The sequence below is a fragment of the Peromyscus eremicus genome, chromosome 22 (assembly GCF_949786415.1).
Source record: "Peromyscus eremicus chromosome 22, PerEre_H2_v1, whole genome shotgun sequence".
In the NCBI taxonomy this organism is placed as follows: Eukaryota; Metazoa; Chordata; class Mammalia; order Rodentia; family Cricetidae; genus Peromyscus; species Peromyscus eremicus.
The window spans coordinates 28,201,189-28,223,510 of NC_081437.1; the positions used below are offsets into that span (position 1 = coordinate 28,201,189).

The 22,322-nt window shown below is 41.2% G+C and overlaps 1 long non-coding RNA gene across 1 annotated transcript in view; it reads right to left on the minus strand.

Annotated features, from left to right (window-relative positions):
- Positions 1 to 4,254: 4,254 nt before the first annotated feature.
- Positions 4,255 to 22,322, minus strand: part of LOC131897580 (uncharacterized) — a 42,160-nt gene continuing 24,092 nt past the window's right edge. The window contains exon 3 of the long non-coding RNA XR_009375732.1: positions 4,255 to 7,935. This is a non-coding gene — a long non-coding RNA (uncharacterized LOC131897580). The remainder of the gene's footprint in view (positions 7,936 to 22,322) is intronic.

The following is a 22,322-nucleotide window of genomic DNA, read 5'->3' on the forward strand; positions in this document are numbered from 1 at the left end:
ACAGGGAACGTCATAAATCCTGAGATCCGTTTAGATAGAGTTATGGTCTGATCTGGAACAAACAAAGACTTGTAATTGTTTTCTAAGTGGTTTGTGCTGTTCTGGTTTTGTTTTTGTTGCTGTTTTAAAAAAAAATACCCTGACAAAAAGCAAGGAAGGAACAAAGGGGTTTATTTCAACTTGTAATTCTAGTCCGACCATTGTGGGGATGTCAAGGCAGGAACGTTACACAGTCCCATCACATACACAGTCAAAAGCAGAGAAATGGAGTCATGTGTCCTTGTTTGCTTGTTTGCTATGCTCAGCTCAACTTCTCCGCTGTTATACAGTTCAGGACCCTCTGCCTAGGGAATGGTGCCGCCCACAGTGGGCTGGGTCTTTCTTCATCAGTTAAGTTAAATGAGACAATCCCTCACAGACATGCCCTCAGCCCAACTCAATGCAGACGATCCTTCTTCGAGACTCTCTTCCCAGGTAATTCTAGGTTATGTCAAGTTGACAATTAAAGCGAACCATCACATGTGGTGATTTCATTTAGCTATGAAAGACATTTTATTGAGATTTTTTTAACCACAAGGTCAACAGTTTCTTGGGTAGAAATAATAGTAAAATTATTCAGAACATTTCAATGCTTCAGTGGGAAAGACCCAGTATTTTATATCATCCTGGTATGTCAGGTAGAACATCTGGTAAAATAACATGTATTCATTCTTGAAGTCCTCATATACAGGCCCTCAACTGGCATCTTCCTGAGGCACTTCAACATCTCTGGCTTCACATCAGCCAAGAATATCTGTTTGTTTTTAAGAACTTACTTCCTAGACTGAATCAGAGAATCTCCAATCCTTATTCATTCATCTCTCATTCCATTCATTTATCCAAAATTTCCTAAGAGTTTCCTATTTGCCAGACACAATGTAGCTAACAGGATACGGACACATACAAGAAGTGATGTGCGAGTTGGAGAGGCTGCTCAGTTGGTAAAGTGTTCGCTACATAAACAGGAGGACTTGAGTTTAGGTACCCACATAAAAAAAGCTGCCTGGGACAACCTGTGTCTGTGTTCTCAGTACAGGGGAGGCAGAGGCTAAGGATCCCTGGGGCTTGCTGGCCAGCCAGGCTACCCAAATCAGTGAGACTCAAAATTCAGTGAAAGACCCTGTCTCAAAAACGAAAGTGGACAGCCATAGAGGAAGAAATGGGACATCAAGCCTTGGCCTCCACGTGCATGCATACACCACACATACACACACACACACACACACACACACATACACGACTTGATAGAAAGGGTGCACCAAGAAAGAACTATAAAGTTTAGTCTTCCAGGATTGGAAAAACATTCTAGAGAATAGCAAACGCCACGAAAGTGTTGAAAGTTAAACAGAGATTTTAGAGCTGGGATCATCAGTCAGATGTTTCTGGGCATTTTTATTTTCCCATTCCATGTGGAACCTGATTATACACAGTTATACCCCCAAGATGCCAACAGTTACTGCCAGATTTTGGATAATGACAGCCATAGTATTTTGTCATATTTTGAAGAGTAGCTGCCATGGCTAGCAAGCTCCGGGCTCAGAGGCAGTCAGTCACAGGGAAGTAAACTCTGAGGCCCGCCCACCTCATCCTGGAAGTATCTCTGAGTATTCAGTGTGCAAGTGGGTTTGCGTATTTCCCCTCATGCTGTGCTGTGAGAATGTCAGCTGTTGTTCAATTATAAAAGGATCAAGTGGGTTTCTAGGGGCCTTTCACCAGCCCATACACTTGTCCACACCCATCCTTAAGCCTCCTCTCTTTCCCCTCTAGAGTGCTGAAAACTTTTGCTCACACCATGCTTCATTAGCAAGGCAACCCCCGCTCCTGATTTCTAACATAGAGGACTACAAGGCTGACATCTGGAGATCTGAGGTTTCCCATACAGGAGTCAGGATGATTTGGAGGACGCTACAAAGACAGGACGACAATGAACTATCCCACATATGCAGGCCAACTGTTTTTTTTTTTTCTGGTCTTAGCTGAAGCTTTCTTCACCTTCACTGTTCCATAAGAACTTTACAAGTCGCTTATGGCTGGGTCTGTGCCGTCAGTTACCAAAATCCCCCAGATCTTCCTCTATTGCTGCGGTTCAGTTACATAGGATATGAAGACATAGGCAGGGAGCGTGATATCCTCTGGCTTATCTCTCAGCTGAAATGGCCTCGGTCTCTAGACATTTGACCCTCACAGGCACAGGTACCTGGTCGTTCCTTCTGTCACGGGGCCTAGCAAGAGAACAAGTGAGTAGTGTGTTGTATGAAAGACAGCACGCTGTGGATGGATTCCCACGAAGCCAGAATACCTAGGGCAGAGACTGAGGATCCACCAGGGAGAGTAGATGTGGCCAGATGGCTGGAGATGAATGAGAGAAACAAGAGGCCACGAAGCAGTGATTCCCAAAAGGAGCAATGGTATCAACTGTTACATGCTACAGGAAAATGAGGCCAGCTGCATAGGAACTGGATCCATGGGACTCGGGACTCAGGGCCTGTGCAGGAATTCAGCAAGAGTAGTTCAGGGGAAAGGGTGTGAGTGCCAAGCAGACATCAGTGATCCAAAGACAGGATGACGGTGGCACTGGCTGCACACCAATGGAAAGTATTCAATGCACTGAAATGTATAAAGTACCAGGACTTCAGTGAGAGTGTGCGATGCAGATTCTGAGAGAGTGAGTGTGCAAGGATGATGATGATCCCTCATTCAACAGGCTCATGGGGGTGAAGGCAAAGTGTTCCACAAAAAAAAACATTAAGACCAGTTTTTTGCTGTCCTTCATATTCTCTAGTATAGCAACTGGATTCCCAGTGGGATTTTTGTCTCTGAAATGGTCATGGATATCAAAAAGGGAAGTGTATATTTTTCATTCTATCTTCAGATTTCACAAGTATAAGTAATGTAAGATCAATGTACATGAAAAGCTTCCACATCTATATAAAACACTATAGTAGCCACCTAATGCATTTATGCATATATACACAGTATATGTTATATAAAATGTCACATGTATGGCAAATATAGAGTGATTACAAAATAAGCAATAACACTCATTACACTATTTATTTGTCTTTTTTTTTTTTTTACTTGCTTCTGTCCAGTGGAATCTGGTTAAAAATACCACTTTCAATTCATATCCCAAAAGAACAGAGGTGTATTCCTGGCTTCTAAATCGGTGTGTGGCGTGCACATGACAGATATCTAAAAGGTCCTGGAGTGTCCATCAGCTGGAACTTGGGAGCAGAGGCCTCTGTCCCATCCACCCCTTGGTTAATGCACAGTGGACTGACGGGCAGAAGAATGGGGAAACCTTTCCCCTGAGAAGTGATGAACGATGTGTTACCATGATGAAGCCTTCCACTACTGGCTGACTTGGTAACTATTCCATGGCATTCTCTAAATAAGAGACTAACTAGAGCTTTAGATTCAGAGACCAGGGTATGGAAGATGATTGTATTCTATTATTCTTTTCAATCAAGTAATAACTTTCAATCTGGCTTGAAACACTTTGTATTTCCTCTTAAATCTAGAAAGAAAATGAATTTCAAACCCTTTCATCTTTAAATTGCTTTAAATATTCAAAGCCCATCTTGTTTCTGAGCTATCTTGTGTGTGTGTGTGTGTGTGTGTGTGTGTGCATGTTCATGTGTGTGCACATGTACATATGTGCACATACGCAGATGGAAAACAACCACAGATGACATCTTCAAGAACACCATCTCCCTTTTTTTGAGACAAGGTCTCTCATTGGCCTGGAACTCACCAATTAGGCTAGATCGGCTGGCTACCACGCCCTTCTGTCTTGGACCCCCGTCTCTGCCTCCCCAGTGCTGGGCCTACAATGGCATTACACCATGACCAGCATTTGTATCTGAGTACTGAGGATTGAACTCAGGACCTTGTGCTTATAAGGTGGCACTTTACACTTATTTACATGTATTTATTGCACAAAGTGATAGCATTCATGAAGACACTTTTATACTTGTGTTCATGGTTAAAACCATGTTCACCCCTAACTTCTCCATTCTCTCTCCCTCTCACTATTCTCAATGATTCCTACAATCTCACTTCAATCATGTTCTATACACATATGTGATGTTACATAACAATCTAAAGTCTAAACCCACAAATGTGAGAAAACATGGAGCACATGCTGTTCTGAGTCTGGTTAATTTCACTTCAGATAATTATGTTCATTTGCACCCATTTCCCTGCAAATGGCATAATTCCACTTTTCTTTATAAACAATGTTTTTATTAAAAAGACTTTCTGTAATGACGAATAAGAATGCTCTCAGATCTAATGTCTCAGAATTAAAGTAAGGCAGTTGCATGTCCAGGTATTTTTGTAAAGTTAAGACAACTGAGCTGATCATATCGTATTTAAAAAAAAAAAAAAGTAAAACACAAAGCAAATTTCTTCAATTTCAAGGTTCTTGTGAGACAAAATGAAAGAGTAGGGGGAGCATGTTTCCCAATCCATCCACCACAGCTGGATCCAAGTGGTAAAGACAGACACACTCTCATGGTTGGAGGTCAAGACTACAGAGCGAGAATGATGACCTGCTTGCTGACTTCAACTACATGGCGTTCTGATGAGGACTAAACAGTTACAACACTGGATGACGACAAACGCCCAAGTCCACACATTGTTATTATCTGAAACCATTGCTACATCTATTCCTTGTATGACCGAGTATTATTACTGGAAGCCTGCAAGAAAATCTAATCTTCTGAGAGTTTCAGCTTGATTTGCAGAACAAAGCAACAAGAGTATCGTTTATCCTTGGAGCTGTGGACAGAGGAGTAGAGAGTATCTGGACAGCAAGGGAGTGTTTTTCTTGTTTGCCCATATTTCAGCTCAAAGGAACTTTGTGTTTATTGGCATAACCCAAAAAACGCAATATGGTACTTTGGGAGAGGAAATAAAACACAAAAAGATTTACATTCTAGAGTAAGAAAAGGAAAATGGAACCTACCCAAACATTTTCAGTTGAGATGAAAACCCCTCCTGGCTATCTGAATAAATTGCTCTTTAAGTAATTAAAACCCTAACCTATGCTCCTTAGTAAATTCTGGTAATTTCTCCATACTCAGTTTCAAGTATTTTCTGGTTGGCATCTTTCCAAAGAGTACACCTGTGCGTTAGTTGAACAATGTCTTACTGAAAGATGAAATGAACTAATTTTGTTTGATTTGGATCTTAGTTAAAATTCTGAAGTTAGATATTTATATGCAGAGTCACATAAAGAATACTAGCTTAAATGATTCCACTGGGGACTGTAACAAGATTTCCACTGAGCCGACAGAACATTAGAATATGCTTAGCTAATGAAAACGATTCATCTCTGCTTTTCTATCAAGCACAGCGGTGGGGGAGGGGAGGAGCTCTGTTATTTTAGGTAAAGACTTGTGGTTATTTGACTTTTCCTCTCTTTCATGCTGTGTCTTCCTAAATATGTTCACTTTCTGTTTCTGAACTTTAAAAAGTCCTTGATCTATTTTAATTATGAAAACTCAGTAAAACATTGTTTTGACTTTAAATTATTGGTCTTTAATGCCTTTGATCCCTTTTTCCCATGTAAAACAAAGCCTAACGATTCTTATTAAATGAGAGGAATAAAGTTTTCACAATGACTATTTTCATTTTATGAGGACACGTTAAGGTTTTGCTTTTGCCCATTAATTATATGGGGAGTCTTGAATGCAAAAAGACAAGATTTATTTCCAATTTTTATTTCAGTTGTGTTGATGTTTTTGTGCAGAATTCATCTGTACCACTTTTCCCTTCCCCCTCAAGAGTACAGGTATATTCAGTAAGAATCTAATGTCATTCACTGTGGTAATAGTGTCTAAACAATCATGCTTTCCACTGAGTTTTGGGCCAGAATGGCCTCCAAAGAGCTCCCCTGTCACATTGCTGTCACATGTGTAAACTGTCTCAGCTGTTCAACATGTGGGATTCAACCTGGCTTTGATGGAAAAGAATAGTGCTGGCTTCCCTGGTTGTGATCTGTGGGGCTCCAAACAATGACTTAGTCCAAGACTGAGAGAGAAATCTCAGTTTAAGAAAGGAGCCTTTGGATTACATTCAGAGGCCTCCTGGGTTGCTTCTCAAATATTTTGCAAACTGACTCAGGGAAACAAGTGAACGTTTGTGATTGTTGAAAAGATTATTAAATCCTACAATAATAAAAATGGGAAAAACACACAAATTAGGATAGGTGAACCACAGAAATATGAATCTTGTAATAAACAGGCAATGTATATCATGCATGTGCCCAGAATAGGTAGGAATGGATGGGAGAACCAAAGAAGTATGAACTCTACATGGGACATGAGATATATCACCAGTTCATGAGCAATGAATTCTATGCCAACTTTAATGAGCATTTAAACTCACCCTGCCTTAACTCACTACTTGGTTTGAAGTGCTTGGGGCTGGCAATTGGGGGGAGGTTCCCACTATGTAAATCATACTTCTCTTGAACTGTTCATCCTCCTGTCTCGCCTTTCTGAGAGCTGAGGTATAGACATGCACCACTACATCCAGTTTATAGTGCTTTTGATTTGATGATAGAATTTGTAGGCCATTGCAACCCTCAAGGACACGCATGCACCACAGAACTAATGTCAAAGAACAGAAGCAGTCTCTGTAACTCTGAAGGCCATATGTCTCTCTAGTTTATAAAACTTTAAACACACATGCAATGAAGGCCTAACTGTTAAGAAGAGTACATGTAGAGTTCCTTGACATAGTTCTTTAACTCTTGAAGGCTGACCAAAATAACAGATTTCTAGGCATCCTTAAGAATGTCTCAGAGATGCCAAACCATCCACTTACATTTGGTGCAGCTTCTCCTACTTCATCCCAGTCCTTGAAGCAGTAATGTCTCTGTTTCAAAAGGTCCACAGCCCTGAAGCCATGGTGTTTCATTCCACACATTAGAAAGAATAAATCACTCTAGCTCTGCATTACCCTTTATTACAGAGATACCAGAGACATAACCAATGGCCACTAGAGTAAATAACTCTTAACAGGGGGGATTCTGTTATAGTCCCAGCTAAAGATAGTAAGTTGTCCAGGGATCCAAAGTACTAATGTTACCACAGAATTGTTAGAAAGAACTTACCAAGGCTTATATTCCTCTATGCTTCATAAGTACCTTCTCCACTTTTTCTACCTCATCCTCAACTGACAGATTTGACATTCCAATGTGGGGCCCATCAGCATGAGATCACCTGGGATCTTGTTAGGCATGCAGACTTTGCATTCCACACAGACCAATTCTGCCAGGATCTGCATTCTAATAAGTTCCCTGCCTTATTCCTTTGTACAATAAAGTTGGAGAAGCACCACTTACAGAGCAGAATCTGTGGATTTTCCTGCCCAGTTATACACAACCACAGTCACGTTTAGTTGGCTAGCCCTAGAAGCAATGATCTGTCATTCCCTCCTCTTTGTCCTTCTGCAGTAGACCTTTCTTTGTACCAAACTCTCCTTGGCAGCATTTGACTCCTGTGTCCACCCTTTTCCATTTCCATAACCCTTTCATGTGAGCCTTTCTTCCTGTTGACAATGTTTGCACAGGCTCCTGGGCTCTGATTATCCTCCTCTCAGGCAGTCTGGAAATGCACCCTAAGGATTGGCTGTGGCTGCATGAGGGGATCTGTCCACCAGCCTCTTCTTGCGCCAGATGTAATCATTCCCAGAGTGCAGAAGTTTATGGCTTGTTTCTTGTATTTCCAAATTTGCGGTCAAGATGCCCTGGTGTTGAATTGGCAGGACTAATGGCTTAAATATTTTTTCCAGCTCTGCCTTTTCAGACCACTTCTTCCATGTTGATAGATTTCACTTGTATCAGAATATGAATGTCATGAAATATGGGGATCTTCTTCACTGCATCTGCAGGTAAAGTTTTATAACAATTAATTCATTGTGCAAACAGTAGATGGAATTGAGCCCCCAAGTCTGCCCAGTGGTAGTTGGAGGTGCTCTGGGAGTATGATATTGCTCTCTAGATATGGCCAGAAATAGTATCTGAAGTTCAAAAGAGGCAGAGATAACTTTTGGTAATGATGTGGAGAAAATGGAATGCTTATTCCTTGCAGGCTAGAGCATAGAATGGTGCCACCAATCTAGAAAATGATTTGGTGGTTCCTCCATATTGTAAACACAGAATTGTAGAGACCCTCAGAGCTTTCCTAGAGAGAACTTACTCAGGGTCTGAGAATCTGAGCTTGCTTTACCCAGCAGGACTGCATAAGGGGATGACTGGACCACAGGTATGGTTATCAGGTATTTGGAAGGGTCTGCACTTGGCTGTGTAGTATGCTTTGATCTAGCAAGGAGGAACTCTTTTGTCCCACCCCTTGGCAATGTTATAAAAAGCCCTTTTGAAGAGACAGAAGGAGCCAGTGGATTGTGATACTGGTCCTCCCAAAGCTATCCTATGTTTCTGTCTGTCTCCTCTCTGTGATCTTTCTATCTAAAAGTTTCTTATTCCTCTCTCCTCCTCATAGGAACCCTTTAAAAGGTGGGAGCTAGCCTCCCACAGATGGTGCCAGAACTAGGGACTTACTTGAGTGCAGAAGAAGTAAGTGGGTGTATAGGAAAACCCCATGGAAGCAGTTGGACAGGTCCAATTATGTCTGAATAGGTTAGGCGGTGGTATTTTATTCTTCAGGAGAAAAAAAAATTGTATATAGAAAAAATTAGGCTGCATCAAGTATTTCTCTCTGTTTAGGTTTCTCTCTCTCAATTTCTATCTATTAAATTAAGAAAAATATAGGGTTTGTGTATAGGAATATTGTGTAGGAAGAAATTTAGGATGAGAGTAGAATTTCCATAGTACCAGACCTGGCCCAGAAAATAGCATCCAGAAACAAGCAGCCACTTTGGATTTAGCAGTCTGAGAAAGAAAAGCTGCTATGGGGCAGGGAAATAGTAAGCAGATGTTTGTATATTCACTTGTAGAAAGTTTGAAAACTAGGGGAGTTAAGGTAGAACCACAACAAGTACAGAGGTTCTTGGAGTTCGTAGAGGAACTGTGTCCTTAGTTCTCTGACTATGGGGCTCTGGATGCAGACTCCTGGGGGAGAATAGGAGTTGAAATGCAAAAATATTATGAGGAGCATGGGCTGGAAAAGATTCCCATGGAAGCTTTTGTCTTGTGGGCATTAATTTGAGACAACTTAGATCTAAGCCCTGAATGGTAGGGGGAATTTTCCCTGAGGTGGACATGGGTGGAACAAAACCTTCTGCTCCGCTGGAACTGCCACTACATGAGAACACTTTTACAATATTGTTCAATCAAGGTCAGTTCCCTCTTGGCCATGAGGCCAAGTTTAAGGAATAGAAGTCTTGGGATGAGATAAGGGAGGAACTAAACAGCTTGAAAAACTTAGCAGTTTCTCTTTCTCAACAACTGGAAGCTCTTCGGGTCTCTCATGCCCAGGTCTTTCTTCCTTCTGTAGAGGCAGAACTAGACTCACCTGAGGGGTCATCTATCAGAATGGAAAGGTCACCCATAATTGCCCTGGCACAAAAACCTCCCAGGACATGGCCAACCCTTGGTGCTAGCACTGCATCTCCTCTTCAAGGCAGTATTCAGGAGGCAGTTAGCAGAGGGAAAGAGTGCAAGATTTTCAAATGTTCCCTGTAACTGAACAGCCAGACACCCAGGGTAATATAGTGTGAGTGAAATCACAGCTCATAGTGGCTGTGTTTCCTCCTGGAGCCAAGGCTGTTTGAGAGACATGGCTTGTAGAAGCAGGAGGAACCCTGAGCCTCTGGGGCAAGAGGCAGTTGAGAACACTCAAGCCTCAGGACTGGGATTGTAAAAGCCTGAACAGTTGTAGCAGCTAAAGTGATGCAGCTTCTGTTTGCTGGCTGTAAGAAAGTCTCTTGTGATAGGACTCTCCCCAACCAGCTAGCAGCTTTTGGCCTGGAGCAGTCTTCACCCTAGGTAAAGCTAATTGAAAGTGCCTCTGTAGCTGGGAGTGAAGTTTCAGCAATGCTTATTTAAAACTTATTTAAAGTGTTGCATTCAGGAAAACTGCAATGAATTTGGGTAAATGGTGGGTAAAGGGACCACCACCCCCAGCCAGCAACCATCAGTCACTGGGCACATTTCAACCAGTTCTGGAATGGATGGGAAGGCTCAGCAGGGAAGGTGGCTGGGAGAGGGGGGAGAAACATCATTCTGAGTGTTACAGCCGCCTAGCAGCAGTACTCACCAAATCCTGGGGTCAAAAGAGCTGAATACAAAGACTCTAGGGCTGAATTAGCCTCTGATTTCAAGCTTTCAGGGCAACTATAAGAGTGTTATTAAAACTGACTTTTCTGGGTTTTTACAAACTTCACAAATGAAACAGTTTTGAATTGACCTACAATTTTAACTGTGGTGACTCATAGTTCATGTACTCTTTGTCTTGTTGGAAGAAAATGTAAATAGTTCTGTTAAGAGATCTCTTTTAGATGTTTGCTAAAGTTTGTAAAGTAGTCCTATAGAGAGTTTGCTTTTGAATGTAAGTTTGTAAGAATTTAAATATGTATAATAATATTCATACTGGAATTGTGTTAATCTGTTGATATTAAAAAAACATGGTTTGCTGAAGCTTAAAGGGGTCTTCGAGTTTGATGCAGTTGCATCAGGAGTTTATTAATTTGATGCATTTGCATCAAGACTTTACTGATTTTAAAAAAGGGCTTGGTGCAGCTAAGGCTGTTGTAGATATCTTAGACACATTCACAAAGAACATTCTATCTTGGTCATTCTTTACTCCTTTACTGGTGGGTGTGGCAGCCCTAAGGATTGCTGTGGTTGTTCCAACTACTTGCAAGCTCTTAGTAGGGACCTGAGTCAGAGCTGAATTAAGTTCTGTACTTCCCCCTGCCAGAGGCTAGTAGTCAGGGATGGGCAACATTCTTGCTAGCTTCCAAACTAAGTCAGAGTATGCTTGGTGGAAAGTGTATCTCAAGGACAGGAAAGGTTGACTAGGGAAGAAGAATGACCTAAGGCAGACACAGTCTATCTGAGGAGCCTGAGGAGCACTTTGATATATTAAGAAGGGGGAGCTGTATAGACCCACAGAGATTTCCTAGTGAGAATTTATTCAAGGTCTGAGAATCTGAGCTTGCTTTACCCAGCAGGGCTGCATAATGGGATGATAGGACCACAGGTGTGGTTACCAGGTATTTGGAAGAGTCTGCACTTGGCTGTGTAGTATGCTTCGATGGAGCAAGGGGGAAATCTTTTGCCCCACCCCTTGACATCGTTATAAAAAGCCCTTTTGAAGAGACAGAAGGGGCCAGTGGATTGTGATCCAGGTCCTTCCAAAGCTATCCTGTGTTTCTGTCTGTCTCCTCTCCATGATCTTTCTATCTAAAAGTTTCTTATTCCTCTCTCCTCCTCATAGGAACCCTTTAAAAGGTGGGAGCTGGCCTTCCACACAGAATTACCATGTTGTTCAAGAAAGTTCACTTATAGGAAGTTAATGAAAAGAACTGAAAAAAGACTCAGATACTTCTAAGCCAATGTCTATAGTACACCATTCACAACAGACTAAAGGGAGATATTCTGTATGTTCCCCTATAACTCAATGAATGTTTAGTGTGGTACATATACAGACAACAGAATATTACTCTTTGAAAAGAATGAAGTTGTGATACATGCAACAACATAGATGGTCCTTAGAAATTTTACACTCAGTGAAATTATCCAGGTCTCCCTCAAAGGACAATGTTATATGACTATGCCTGAAGAAATATCTAGAATAGGAAAATGTGTAGATTCAGTGAGCAGATTAAAGATCACCAGAAGTTAGAGACAGGGGAAAGAGTTATTGCTTATGGATCTGGTTTCTATTTCTAAAATGAAAATGTTTAAGTTATACAAGGCACTGATAGGGGCTCCTGTGAGACACTGGGACATTTTGAAAAGATTCATTGAGCCAGCATAAGTATAAACCATTTGTTGGCTGCATGGTTTTTGAGACAGGATTTCTCTGTGTAGCTTTGCAGCGTTCCTGGAACTCACTTTGTAGACCAGGCTAGCCTTGAACTCACAGAGATCTGCCTGCCTCTGCCTCCTGAGTGCTGGGATTAAAAGCATGCACCACCACCACCTGGCTGAGCATCAGATTCTTAATGCTGTATATTTTTAAGTTTACTATGAATACTTTTAACCCACTCTGTCACACCTAAATTTCTTGAATGTGTGATAGGGTCCCTAACTTAGAGAGCCACTGTGAAGGATTATGTATAGCTGGCCTATCTAACATACTTCTATAATTAATTATTATTATAACTTAAGGAATAATTGGATTGTTAATAATGAAAATTGTTTATTTAAATAGAATTCAGCACCCACAAGTTCTGATGAGTCAGGAAAGAAAAGCCAAGTAGAAGATGGTAGTGACTAAACAGTTTGTTTGTGTGCTTGTGATTTAGGGACAGACAACAAATACACAAATAAATAAATAACTCAGAATGAGACTAATAATATCAGACAAAAATAAGTTGGGATGAGGAACAAAGGAAGATGGGGAGAGCATCTGAAGTGATTGGGGTGGTATGGCCCCACAGAATCATGTGTTAAAAACTGACTACTGAGCAATGGTTTGAAAGGTGAGGTGGTTAACAGGGATTCATGGTTTCTCTAGAGACGAGATTCATCCTTATGGGGGTGGATTAGTCTTCCCAAGGACCTGCTGTTATAAAATGGGTGAAGTCCTTTCTCTCTCCCTTCCATAAGTTCTGATTTCCCTTTGGCTTTTCCACTATCCATGGGGTGACATGCTAAGTAGATTCTGGTGACACACTTTGAAATTCTAAAAGCTAAACAAACCCCATTTCTTTGTAAAGTACTTGCAGTATTCCTTCAACTGACAAAAAGCAGATGAAGACAGTGTGTCCTCTAAACCATACACCATGTTGCAATGTTATCAAGAGTGATCCATATAGGATATCATCCAGACTTCACTCTGTCCTTCAACATGGCCTTACTTAATTTCTTGTATTTGTGTTTATTCTTTTCTTTTTCTTCTCTCAAAACCAATCTTCTAATCCTAGAATCAGAAAAGGGATGAAGTTTTCTAAGAGAATAAACCAAATCCAACCAACCTAAAATCAATCCCTCTGAAGCCAATTTGCATATAACCAACTTGCTATTGACCATACTCTATTGACCATACTCTGCTCCCACTGACTTCTTTCAATAGTTCACCGTTATAGCAGTTTTTATGAGGTAGGGATGTTTATCCTAAGTTTTATGTTTTCTATGTGTTATTTTATGTTTTAGACATGGGCTACAGGGGGTATTTCTAAACCCCCTGTATCTAATAAGGATTTATGCCTATTCATATATGAATCATCAAATTGATACATTTTAAGTGGTCCTACATCACAGTTTCTATATCTTTTTTCAATTCATATCTATTCATCTCTATGGCTTCATGAACGGAAATTAGTTCAGTCTATTTGATGTGATTCTCAATGTTAGGATAAACAGCCAGAAGCTTCCTGGCAGGAGTTTTTTAAACTAAGTACTGCTAGGTTCATGGAAGTAGGAATATAAAACTACCTTCTTCATAGCTAAAGACTGCAGGACTATATTACAGTCCTTTAGAGACCCAAGGAGGTTGGGTTGACATAGCCACACATGCAGACAAAGACCTCAGAAGAAGTTTTCTGACTCCAATATCAATGTTGCACTAATAAAACATGGTTTGTCTTTTTCTTCAATGCTGCCCAAATTGTCTTTTCTTGTTACCATTACAACCTTAATGAGTAAGAAGCTTGTTGAACAAATAAATAGGTAACTTATGTAAAGGGTCTGAACTTCTGTCCATGAGTTCAACCCCAGCACCAAGAAAATTAAACTAGATCCAGTTTTAAGAAAAATATTAATAAAAACTAAGATTAGGAAATAGTTGATCAAACTAACAAAGAAACCCCCTCACTAAGAACACGTGGTCAGTAGCTCTCCATTGGGGTAGGTTTTATAATCTCATTGGACAGATATCAATGTCTACAAACACTCTTGGTCACCACACCTGGCATCTGTCAGGGAAAAGCCAGGGAGGCTACCAAATATTCTACAAGAAGAAACTATCTGGGCCCCAAATGTCAATTGTCTTGAGGTTGAAATTCCTGTTTTCCAAAGCTGCATATGTGAGGAGTTAGAAAGAGGTGTGCTTTGAAGACTGGTACTGACCTTAAAGAGACCAGTCTTCACTGAATGGTATAATGTACTTCCTCATAAGGCATTCCACATTTTGAAATTCACACCCACATGCCTGTTTCAGAAAGGAGTCCAGATTCCTACGTTCATTTGCTGGCCTGAACCCTTGGGTGGGGCTCTGTTTGTCCGTCTGTTTTCTCTAGCACCCCTCTCCACTGACTCTCTTTATGAGGTTGACAATGGTTCTCCATAGAGAGAAGAGCCATATTGTCTCAAGTTCTGTCTGTGCTTCCAGTCCCTTCCCTAGACTAGGCAAAGCATGCGAACTTCTGGCCACCAATCCCCTGAGTCCAGGGAAGAGTTCTTGTTCCTTTCCACTCACCTTTCCATCACTGGGCCTCCTAGGCTTTTTCTCCTCCCCTCTCTGCTCCCTCTTCAGAGGACCAAAGGCTGTCTTACCCCTGGCTTCTTGGTCAAACCTGCCCCATGCAGTGTCTGAGCCATGAATTTATTTCTTCCAATTTTCCCTTAACCCCATTCTCAGAAATGGTCACTCAGGAAAGACCCATAAAGCTAATGACTGACAGTGTATGTCACTGTATACCCTTACAGAAAGAGATGCCTTTAAACAGTGACCATCTTAGCTCAGAAGAGCTGTGCTTATGGTCAGATGTGGGCTGTGCGATATGAAACAGTCTCTTATTCTTTCTCTATCTGGCTTTCCAAGCTCCCTGACAGGGAAAACAGGAGCTTTGTGGTGCCCATGAGAACACTGGTGAAATGTGGACAGAGCTGTGGGTTCCAGCTGTTTGTAGTCTGTGCAGCCTCTCAGCAAAGAGACCCTTAGTGGAAAAGGGTTGTATATCCCTGGTAGTGTACCCTACTGTTTGCCCCCAGAAGGCAGCTACACTCTCCAGGCTCAAGAGAAGTCAAGCCCCTTTCCTTTGGGGGAAGTCACTGCCCTGCTCTCTTTGTCTCCTGTCCTTTAGAGACACAGGGTTTGAGGTGATGTCCAGAACAGGAACTCCTGAGGAACACTGTCTTACAGTCATCCAGTCACACCTTCCTTCCTCAGAAGGGTCCTCGGTAGATGCCTGCCCCATTAGGAAGCACTGTCAATTTTCATTTATGTGATGTCTACTTCTCTCACTCCTTTCTGGAATGGGGATACTTCAGATCAAACAGCTCTCACCTTTGCCAGAATTCTGCTCTTTGCTCATTAAGCAAAGGTGATCATAAAAAGACAAAAATAAACTTCACATTTTATTGTTGGGGAAAAGATATCAAAGCATTTAAGAAATGGTCTGAAGATCTTTAAGGAATACATGGTCTGTTCCAGAAACAAAGGTAAGTGTAATCTGAAACATGTTTCAATTAATAAAAGCCCAGAAGACTCTGGAAGTACAGTGGGAGGGAGAAGCTACCTGAGCAGGTCTGGGGAGTACAGGAGGTAGAGACCCTGTACAGAGCAGCTGTCACCTGACTTTCTAATGAAATCACATGCTCAGGTGAGAAACACTTGCTTGTTACAATGGTGTACTGAGTTAAACCTCATGTGACCTAGAAATGCTAATGCCATCTCCAGAATGTTCTGTTTTATACAAGGATCTTTTCCAAACTATTGTCATTTATAACAGCAATGACAAAGCAGACCATTACCCTGTGTGCTCCCCACAAATGGCATGAAGGTATTTAGGGAGCTGCTTCGAGATGTTATCATTGCTACAGTTGTTCCATTCTTTAAACATTCTTAGCCCCATTAGCTGCCCCTTGTCCCTTCCTTTTAAGCTCCTCCAGTGATATCAACATGCTGAGCACAAAAAGTGGTTCGATTTTACTTACATGAGACATTTATATATTCTGAATAACTTTCTCCTTTTTTAACTACAGCAAAAAAAAACAAAGCTATCTTGTTGGTAGTTAGTTCAGGGTGTACTCTACCCACAGATTCAGGATCTAAGCCAAGGTCTTAGAGCTTATGATAACCAATTGCCCTATTTGAAATTAAGTGCATAACAAGAAAGACTGGCTGTAGACACAGCCTGCCTCCTCCTCATGTATGTTGATCTGGATGATTGTCATCACCACACTGCAAAGAAAGCCCTCTGGAAGTAGAGGAGAGGGAACTATTACTATAGTCCAAAGAGATGTGGGAGAAAGGGAGGCTAAGCTATGATGTCGAGCCTTTGTGGATTTCAAAAATACAGAGCGGAAGAATGGCCCTCCAAAGAGATCAACAACTCAAGCAAAATATCATAACAGAAGAAGATTGGGGCCCATTATAAAAAAGATGCATTGTGGGATCCACACATATCAAAGCATTGAAGGAAAAAAGTCTAGGCAGGGTGTGTAGAACATCTAATGACACACTGAGGCTATTCTTCAGGGGGGGAAAGTCAGCCAGCTCCCAGAAGTATACTAAAAGAATGAGGGAAGTAAGGTATCACAAGAGGAAACGGGAAAATGTTAATCTGGGTACTAATAGGGGAGAGAGATGGAGAATTTCAAAACAGTTAAACTTAACAGATTGAAGTCAGGTTGGACACTGAAGAGTGAGAGAGAAAAGAAGGAACAGGAGATGGAGCAAGAAGAGGAGGAAGAAGAGGAGGAGAGGAAGAAGAAGAAGAAGAAGAAGAAGAAGAAGAAGAAGAAGAAGAAGAAGAAGAAGAAGAAGAAGAAGAAGAAGAAGAAGAAACAAATAACAATGTATGCCAAAATATTCTCACTATTAAAAATCAAGGGTAAGCACTGAGCAAATACCTCTAATAGCTGATGGTCTCTGGACTTGGGGTGCAAATATAAACAACAACTACATGAATAGGGAAAGGAAAAATTATTATTATAGGGATATAATGTAAGAAGAATTTGATATGTTGCATTGAAGTGCTTGAGATGAATTTAGGGGGAGACAGCTAAATGGCATAAGATGTACATACCTGGAGAACAAGTCAATATCTGGGATAGAAGTAAAATCATTAGTGTTTATAGCACAAGTGAAGCCACAAAAGTGAGTGTGTTCTTCCAAGAATGTGCAGAAGATAGAGACAAAGATGGATTCTGGGAAGCATTGGTGTTCAATGCTGGACAGTATGTTTTGGGCAGAAAACTCACTGTGCCTACACTATTTCTATTTATTTTGCAAGCCTAGCATGGTCCTGGTAAGGGGGCAGATACTCATAAATATTCTTTTAGTAATAGAATGAGTGGATTTATAGATAGACCACTTCACCAGAGTGGACACATAAGAGATCTAATCTTTTCTCAGCATCCACTATCTTCCCTGGCATCCAGCTGACTAAATGTTTGTCCTGTAAGGGAATAAAATGGTGTCACCTAAACAGTTACAAAGCTTAAAGCAGACTCAACTTTGACAGTGGCCACAGTTCCCATGCCTCCTCAATAACTCGCCCCTACTTTCAACATGTTGTATTTAATTTCCTCTTAGGGAGTCAGGGCAAAATGAAACTCCTTTTAACTTGGGACACTTAATGTTCTCTTCCATAAAGATAGTTCTTGGGTTGCCAAAAAACTCAGTGGTTCTTCTGGGACTCTTATATTTGTTCACTTATTTGATTAATTCATCATTTTCTAAAATCTGATACTACATATGTGGAAAAAAGACATGATTCAGATCACAAGATGCTCAAAATATCTGACAAGTGCATGTCTGTGTAGGTGTACATGTGTGTGAATATGAAGCTATGATGTAAGTTCTACATAAATAATGTGTTCTGTGGTTATTCTGAGAAGAATAAGTAGATGAAGGGTGGAATTTCTCTTTCAAGAAGAAAAGGCATGAGAATAGAGTCTTAAAGGTTAGTGAGGGTTGTTGGCTTGTTTGTTCACCTGTGTTTTTGTTTATTTGGCTGAATATTTGCTCTTATTGACAGAAGGGAGTCATCTGAACAAAAATATGGAGAAAGAAGAAGGCCTGAGTGTTAACTATTTGAAAGGTAGGACACCCCCAGAGCAGGTTCTAGAAGATTTGTAAATACATGTGGCAGGAACAGATTTGTGTTTGGAGAGGATTATTCTACAGCTGGTAGAGACACTGGATAGAATCCAGAAGACACTTGAGCAGGGAGCTTTGAGACCAGCTGCCTCCTTCTCACTCTTTCAAGGACCTCACAGAATCCCCATGTTCCAGAGAACATGTCAAACTGACTGACTAGATAGAGAAAGCTGTCTACGGGATGGATGATGCAACCTGTAGAAGAGTACAGCCAGGGCAAGTCGGGAACAAAAGGAATCTTCTAGAAAGTAGCCCGAATAGTATGTCTAATGTGCACTTGTGGGTTTTGAGCCAACACAAATGAAATTTCTTTTGTCTGGCCAGATTTTCACAAGAAGTTGACCCAACAGTCAACCTTGGCCCTGGTTTCATTCTCAGACCCAGGAAAAACGCAAACCCTCCTAATGTGGAAGAACTTGGAGGAACTTGGCCCATTATCTGTTTTCAAGATTATACCGTGTAATTTACATTTTAACTATTATGTCAGCTTAGACAGAATATCATGCTAGCAAGCTCAGGTGGGATATGGAAACAACTCTATGGCTTTAAGTAATGTTCCAATCATGTGTTGGAAAAGGAGCCAACTCTCTTATTAAGATTCAAGTGTCATAAGATAGGTATGGTGACACACCTGAATCCCAGTACTCAAGAGGCCAAAGCAGGAGTATGGGCACAGGTTTGAAACTAAAGTGAGACCCTGTCTCAAACATAAAAGACTCAAGAGTCATCACTATACAAAAAGCTACTTATTAAAAGATGGATGCAATTGCTGATGTGTTGAACAGACTTTCACGAGTGTGCTTTATGCATTGTGTAGAGAGGTAGAGATTGAATTTCTAACTTCTTAGCAGACAAAAAAATAGGAGATTTCATCCTGCACTTCAAGAGGCACCGAACACGCATGCCTTGCAATAGACAGAAGAACAGCCATGAAAAGGACAGTCATTCGGAGCCCTGGGAAGCTCTGTTGCTTGTCCACTCTCAGGCTTGCTGCATAAAGCGGTGTTAGATCTGGGCTTGGACTTGACTTCTTCCCTACAGAGATGACGCTGTTGGACCAGACTCTGCATTAGGCAATTTCCCAGTAACAACGTCCAACAACATCATGCCTTCTGAGTTCAACCTATGTCTTCCTTCATCCTGGGCTTCCCCTCTCCACTAATACACAGACTGACACTTGGAAGAGAGGATTCTCAGAAAACAGGAACTTTCATTGGTTCCTGAGAGCACTGCCATGAATCTGTGTGGAATCATAAAGGAAGCAATCTCCAACAGAAAACTTCCAGAAGAATCTAGAATGACTTACAACTTGCTGCATATGGGAGTGAATCATTGACATTTAGTATTTGCTCCCATATGAGTTTATATAATGGTAATGTTTTCCTCATATCCAAACTTAAAAGTTTAACCCATTTGTTCCACTCCCAAGAAAAGCCATCCCAGGGTTCTTCACATTAATTTTTAAAAGTTTTAATTCTATCATTTGTAACTGCCAATAAAATTTAACTTTTTCACTTTTTATTTTCTTATGTTTGGGGTTTTATTTTTCTCCTGATGTTTTAATGAGGAATAGTATCTGTGGTGAGCCAAGAGATTTGAATTTGAATATAATTCCAGAAAACATTAGAAGGTTGACTTAATCCTCTTAAGTTCAGAGTCCTTACCATACCTTTAAAAGATAGTGTTTCTCTGAGACACCTGCCCCATATGACATTGTGAGTTTGAGGCAAGAGCCACATCCAAGAATGCAATCTAAAACCCAGCACAAGGCAGAGTTCATGACAGGAAGTTTCAACGTTTCCATAGATGTCTCCTATCAGACAGGCCAGGGTTCCAGCATGCCCGGTTTATTTTGATCATGATTCATAACCTTGGCCTTCAGACAGTTCACATTGCTAGATGTAATTTCAAAACAACCTGGCACCACTGTCTATACCTTCTACAATGTTTATAACCAGCTCCAAAGATGCCAATTTTTCTACCAGAAGACCAAAGACTTAATGGCCATTGCTCCATATTGAAATCTACTCAAATTATACATTTTTATGGTTAGTGACCATCCTCTAAACCATTTCAGATCAAAGGGATTTGCCAACATGTCTTCATACATTGTTTCCTACTGACTAGTCTTTCCACCCACAAATATGTATTAAGCAAATACTCCTGCAGAGTGCTAGTTACAAAGACCCACTCAGCTTCTGGGAGCCAGGAAGTGAGTTCACGAGAAAATTAAAGAGCATACTTATAAGACTTAATTATAGGCTAATTATGGGGGGGGGGGTATTGTTCCTATTTTTATTTGTGTGTGTGTGTGTGTGTGTGTGTGTGTGTGTGTGTGTGTGTGTTTAGTGTGTAGGTGCATGTGTGTATGCAAGTCAGAAGACAGCCTCAGGCATAATACCTCAGGAACTATCTATTTTGTTGTTTTGTTTTTCCCATGTGCATGTGAATGTGATATGTATGCATATACTTTTTTGTGTTTTTAAGTATGTGGACAGGTGTGGGCCCACGTATGAGTGTATGTGGAACCCAGAGGTTGAAGTCCGATGTCTTCCTCAATAACTCTCCACCTTATATATTCTGGCAGGGTCTCTCTCTGATCCCAGAACTTCATAATCCAGTTAGTCTTGCTAGACAGCCTGCCCTGGGATCCCCTGTCACTGCTTCCCAAACCCTATGATTATGGGTGGGATGCCATGCCCACTGTCACTTATGAGGGCACCTGGGATTCACACTCTGGTCCTAATGCTTTTACCACATATGTTTTGGCAAATGAGCCATTTTTTGCCAGCACCCATACTGTTTTAGAGACACGATGTCTCACTAGAGCCTGTGATCACCTATTAAGCTCTGGCTGGTCAGAGAGGCCCCTCCCACCCCAGACTGGGATTACAAGTGTATGCCACTGTGCCCAGCTGTTCATGAGGGTGAACAGAACAAAACTCAGGTCTCTGTGCTCTGTAGTAAGCACTTTAGGGACTCAGCCATCTCCCTAGTCTGCATTTTTCCTATTTTTAAAACAAAGTGATATTCTCAACTTTCTATACCTAGTCATTTAAAATTATACCAATTTATAATATGTGTCTTTGGAAGTAGAGATTATTTAATCTGACAAACAGTCCCATGAACATTCTCAGGTTTTTTTTTTTCTGAGACAGGGTCTCAGTATATAGCCCTGGGTTTCCTGTAACTCATTATGTAGACCAGGCTGGCACCCAACTCAGAGAGAGTCATCTGGCACTGCCTCATAAATGCTGGGATTAAAAACATGTGCCATCACACTCCGCCAGCATTCTCTCTTATTTTTTGAGATAATATATAATAACATCATTTCTCTCTTACCCCTCCTCCTTCTAAACCTTCCTATGAACCCCTTTTTGCTCTCTTTCAAATTCACATCCCCCCTTTTCACTAACTGTTGTTACACACACACACACACACACACACACACGTAACTATAACCTGCTCTGTCTGTATAATGTTACTCATACGGTATATCTTCAGGGACGACTATTTGATATTGGATAACCAATCTGTGTACTCATCCCTGGAGAAGATCTCCCACTCTCAATATTCCTTAGCTGCCTGTAGCTCTTTGTGTAGGGTTGAAGCCTTGCAGGCTTTCCTCTGTCCACTTCGGTGTGTCTATTGTTATTGATGTTGTTCAGCTCATGCTTAGGCAGTCATGCTGGTGAGACTTTATGGGTGTAGCTTCCGACATTACAAGGAGACATGATCTCACAGCAAAGTCCCTGACCCTCTGGCTCTTATAACTGTCCCATCCCCTCTTCTGCAATGTCTCCCGAGCTGTTGTAGATGTATCCACTGGGACTGAGCTCCTCAACTAGAATTTTGATTGGTTGTGGTTTTCTGCCACGGTCTCCATCTGTTGCAAGAAGAAGTTTCCTTGATGAAGGGTGAAGACTGCACTCATCTGTGGGTAACAGGACAAATGTTTAGAATGCAGTGAGAGATGATGCTGGTTTAGTGAAGTGGTGGCTGTAGGTTCTCCTCCAAGTCCATGACTTCGTTCACCCTAAATAGCTGGCTAGGTTTCTAGTACCAGGCATGGATCCTTCTTGTCAGTCTTAAAGT